The following is a 6000-nucleotide window of genomic DNA, read 5'->3' as shown; positions in this document are numbered from 1 at the left end:
TGTAGTGACAGGTTGCTGTGTGCAGAGCAGGGACAGACTGTAGTGACACAAATCGTTACCTAACAGGTCCACAAAAGTCCTTTCAAGGACTGGTATAGGTGTACTATTGTTTGCTGTGCAGTATATATGGGTGTAATACACTTATAATATACTTTCGAATATATAAAGCATATTATGGTGGATTTGTATTGTGGAGCATTGTGACTGGTGGTGTATTTGGGTACTGCAGAATTTTTGCCTCTTTCGCTGCGTTACCTCTGCTACACACATTGACAAAATTTCCAGAAAAAAAAGTTTCAGAACTGGTGCGATAAACCAGTGGCCCCCCAAAAGAGAGGAAGAGGAGGGGAGATCAGAGGGAGAGATGGACCAGTAGATAAGAGGAGAAGCAGGCCAAACTTACATTGCACAGGAGGGACAAACCAGACTCCAAATGTATCAGGAGCGAGCCATCAACCATGTACGGTCACATCTGGCGCTCCCAGGACGCCGGCCCATGGCTCCGCAGTGTGGGCTTTTTTTTAACGTGTCCGCTGCAGACAATAGTGTTGCCATCTGCAGCCTTTGCCATCAACGCATAAGTCGCGGTAAGCCCAACACTCACCTAGGGACGACCGCCTTAAGAAGACACCTGGCTCCCATCACCGAGCCCAGTGGGAGCAACGCCATCAGAACCCACAAAGCCACACTCCTAGCTCTCACTGTCCAGCCTCTTCTCCTTATCCTATATGCTCACAATTGTCCTCCACTCCACCTTCCATCATGCCGTCCTCACGTTTTTCTGAAAAAAGGCAGGCTTCCGTGGCCCAAATGTTCGTTCGTAAAAAAACTATGATGCCGGATAACCCTCTTGCCCAACGGTTGACCGCTGACTTGTCGGAACTGATAGCCCGCCAACTACTGCCATATAAACTGGTGAACTCGGAGGCCTATCGAAAATTTATGGCCATTGGAACACCACAATGGAAGGTCCCAGGAAGGACATTTTTTTCACAGAAGGGCATCCCAGAGCTATATGGCCATGTTCAGCGGCAAGTGAATGTATCTCTGGCACACAGTGTCGATGCCAAGATACATCTGACCACAGACACGTGGTCTAGCAAACACGGGTAGGTAAGGTATATAACTTTTACTGCCCACTGGGTGAACCTTCTGACGGCCGTCAAGCATGTAACCCGTGGCACCCATGTAGATTTGGTTTTAACCGCCACGGATTGCTTGCAGGTCTGCCTCTTCTTCTCCTCCTCCTACTCCATCCTCCCTCTCCTCGGATGACTCCTCTTTTTCCAATGCTACCGTCTCTTTCGCTGCGCCACCCAAGATCCCCAGAACCTATTCGACATGCCAGGTGAGACGTTGCCATGCTGTGCTGCGTCTGTTGTGCCTGGAAGACAAGAGCCACACTTGTCCTGCACTCCTTTCAACTTTACGTTCACAGGCAGATCAGTGGCTAACACCGCTTAATTTGACAGTTGGTAAAGTGGTGTGCGACAATGATGCCAATCTGCTGAGCGAGCTGAAACAGGGCAAAATTACACACGTGCCATGCATGGCACACGTCCTGAACTTGGTCGTGCAGTGATTTGTTGCCAAATACCCTGGGGTCCAGGACGTCTTGCGGCAGGCCAGGAAAATCTTGGGCCATTTCAGAAGATCTTACACAGCCATGGCTTGCCTTGTTGACATTCAGCGGCGACACAACCTGCCCGTCAGACGTCTTATTTGTGAATGCCCGACGCGATGGAACTCAACCTTGTATATTCTTGATAGGCTGCTCCAGCAGAAATATGCAATTAACGACTACCTGTACGAACTCTGCAGCAGCACAGGTTCTGGGGAGTTTGTTTTTTTTTCACCGCGCCAATGGCTGCTAATGCGGGACTCATGCAGACTTCTGTGGCCATTTGATGAGATCACCAAACTGGTCAGTCGCAGCCAGGGCGCCATCAGCGACATCCTACCTTACGCCTTCTTTCTGGAGTGTGCATTGCGTTGTGTCATTGATCAAGCCGTTCAGGAGCAGGAAGATGAGGAAGTCGCAATGCTGGATGAATTTCCAGGGGGGGCTATTCCACCTGAGACAAGTCAACAACGGGCATCTGAAGAAGAGTCAGAGGAGGATGGTGCCGGGGGAGAGGAGGAGGAGCAAGTAGAGCATGCTTTACACCTTTCTGGGATCCCTGGTGTTGTCCGTGGATGGGGGGAGGAGAACGAGGACGACATTATCCTGGATGATGAGCAGGAGCCAGGCCAGTACAGTGCTTCCAGTTTGACCATGTTTGATTCAAATTCAGGTGAATTCCTGTGGGCAATTTTTTTGGGCCTGTACTGGCCGGCACTCAATTTTGGATCCGGTGAATGCCTAATGTACCACCAGCCACAGAATACAAAGTTGTTTGCTGTCAGGTGAACGCCTGTGGGCTAATTTTTTGGGCTTGTACTGGCCGGCACTCAATTTTGTGTCCGGTGAATAGCTTAATGTACCTCCAGCCACAGAATACAAAGTTGTTTGCTGTCAGGTGAACGCCTGTGGCCGTGGGCTAATTTTTGGGGCCTGTAATAGCCGACACTTACTTCCGTATCCGGTGAATGCCTAATGTACCACCAGCCACAGAATACAAAGTTGTTTGCTGTCAGGTTAACGCCGGTGGCCGTGAGCTAATTTTTGGGGCCTGTAATGGCCAACACTTACTTCTGTATCCGGTGAATGGCTAATGTACCACCAGCCACAGAATACAAAGTTGTTTGCTGTCAGGTGAACGCCTGTGGTCGTGTGCTAATTTTTGGGGCATGTCATTTGCGGCACTTACTTCTATATCCGGTGAATGCCTATTGTACCACCAGCCACGGAATACAAAGTTGTTTGCTGTCAAGTGAACGCCTATCGGCTAATTTTTGGGGCCTGTAATGGCCGACACTTAATTCTGTATCCGGTGAATAGCTTAATGTACCTCCAGCCACAGAATACAACGTTTTTTGCTGTCAGGTGAATGCCTGTCGGCTAATTTTTGGGGCCTGTAATGGCCGGCACTTACTTATGTATCCTGCTTTTCACTTAATACTTCTGGTAGGTCAGTGTCCATGTTGTGGGACTATGTGTGCACAGCTAGTAAGTATTTGGCTGCAAATATGACCTGCAGGTTTTTAATATTCGCCTGCCATTAAAGTCAATGGGGCCCGCCGCGAACTTGCGGTTCGCGGACATTTGCGAAAGTTTGCTGTTAGCGTTCACGAACCATCCCGTCAGATGTTCGTCCATCACTATACATGTATACATACAGAGAGGCCTATATGCATATAGGCAAAAACTTCAATATGCGATAAATTATAAATATATAAAAATGAGTATATTAGTGTATATTTATGTGTGTAAGCATACGATATGCAGTATGTGGTGGACAAAAAGTATATATGTGTCAGCATATTTCATTGCATGGATGTAGAGTATTTAAAATCTTTGTAAACAACAATATCAACATTATCAAAAATCACATGATAAAAGTAGAATAAAAATCTATATATATAGAAATAAAATTGTGGATGAAAAGTTTTTTAGGATGCATGGGGTGAAAAAAACGATTATTAAATGAAATTGGCTGGATAGGCACATCCCCGCATGGTAAGTTGGTCTATTCGTATTTCATCTCATGTGTGAATTTATAGGCCTGCCAGTGCAGTCTAGTATATTATAGTGCAATTGATAAAGTCCATGTATGCTTGCATGCTTGCACCTGAAGTACCATAGAGTATTAATAAAATAGCATAAATTTATATACATATATATATATATATATATATATATATATATATATATACACACTGTATATATATATATATATATATATATATATATATATATATATATATATATATATATATATACATATATATATATATATATATATATATACACACACTGTATATATATATATATATATATATATATATATATATATATATAATATATATATATATATATATATATATATATATATATATATATATATATATACAGTTGCCACAAAAAGTATGTGAACCCTTTTGGAATGATATGTATTTCTGCACAAATTGGTCAAAAATGTCATCTGATCTTCATCTAAGTCACAACAATAGACAATCACAGTCTGCTTTAACTAATAACACACAAATAATTAAATGTTACCATGTTTTTATTGAACACACCATGTAAACATTCACAGTGCAGGTGGAAATAGTATGTGAACCCTTGGATTTCATAACTGGTTGAACCTCCTTTGGCAGCAATAACTTCAACCAAATGTTTCCTGTAGTTGCAGATCAGACGTGCACAACGGTCAGGAGTAATTCTTGACCATTCCTCTTTACAGAACTGTTTCAGTTCAGCAATATTCTTGGGATGTCTGGTGTGAATCGCGTTCTTGAGGTTATGCAACAGCATTTCAATCGGGTTGAGGTCAGGACTCTGACTAGGACACTCCAGAAGGCGTATATTCTTCTGTCTATGCCATTCTGTTGTTGATTTACTTATATGCTTTGGGTCATTGTCCTGTTGCAACACCCATCTTCTGTTGAGATTCAGCTGGTGGACAGATGGCCTTAAGTTCTCCTGCAAAATGTCTTGATAAACTTGGGAATTCATTTTTCTTTCGATGATAGCAATCCGTCCAGGCCCTGACGCAGCAAAGCAGCCCCAAATCATGATGCCCCCATCACCATACTTCACAGTTGAGGTTTTGATGTTGGTGTGCTGTGCCTCTTTTTCTCCACACATAGGGGCTGATTTACCAAGCCTTTACTCCATGACTCATGGAGTAAAAGCAGGAGTAGCAGCCGTTTTGCCATTTACTAAAGAAATACGCTGCTAGTGCAGTGTATTTCCCTAGTTACTAATGTGCTCAGTGCGAGGGGGGTGATGCAGGGGAAGTGAAGTGACATGTGTTTTAACCACTTCCCGACCTCCTCATGTACATTTACGTTGGCAGAATGGCACGGACAGGCACATCAACGTACCTGTACGTGCCTGCCTAGACGTGGGTGGGGGGTCCGATCGGGACCCCCCCCCCCGGTACATGCGGAGGTCGGGTCCGCTCGTGGAGCGAACCGGGACGACGGCGCGGCTATTTGTTTATAGACGCTCCGTCGCGATCGCTCCCCGGAGCTGAAGAACGGGGAGAGCTTCCCCGTGCTTCACTGTGGCGGCACATCGATCGAGTGATCCCTTTTATAGGGAAGACTTGATCGATGGTGTCAGTCCTACAGCCACACCCCCTACACTAGTAAACACATACACAGTGATCCCTAAACGTTACAGCGCCCCCTGTGTTTAACTCCCAAACTGCAACTGTCATTTTCACAATAAAGAATGCAATTTAAATGCATTTTTTGCTGTGAAAATGACAATGGTCCCAAAAATGTGTCAAAATTGTCCGAAGTGTCCGCCATAATGTCGCAGTCACGAAAAAAATCGCCGCCATTACTAGTAAAAAAAATAAAAAAAATAAAAATGCAAAAAAACTATCCCCTATTTTGTAAACGCTATAAATTTTGCGCAAACCAACCGATAAACGATTATTGCGATTTTTTTTACCAAAAATAGGTAGAAGAATACGTATCGGCCTAAACTGAGGAAAAAAAAATAATTTTATATATGTTTTTGGGGCATATTTATTACAGCAAAAAGTAAAAAATATTGCATTTTTTTTAAAATTGTGGCTCTATTTTTGTTTATAGCGCAAAAAATAAAAACCGCAGAGGTGATCAAATACCACCAAAAGAAAGCTCTATTTGTGGGGAAAAAAGGACGCCAATTTTGTTTGGGAGCCATGTCGCACGACCGCGCAATTGTCTGTTAAAGCGACGCAGTCCCGAACTGTAAAAACCCCTTGGGTCTTTAGCCAGCATATTGGTCCGGGGCTTAAGTGGTTAAAGTGTTTGGCGGGCCGAATTAAAAGTGAAAGTGTTTTTTGAAAACAGATCCCGTATGCTTACACAGTGCGCCTGAACCTCGGGGAGGTTCATTTG

This window comes from Rana temporaria, chromosome 7, assembly GCF_905171775.1.
Source record: "Rana temporaria chromosome 7, aRanTem1.1, whole genome shotgun sequence".
Lineage (NCBI taxonomy): Eukaryota > Metazoa > Chordata > Amphibia > Anura > Ranidae > Rana > Rana temporaria.
Note: the sequence above shows the minus strand (reverse complement) of the source record.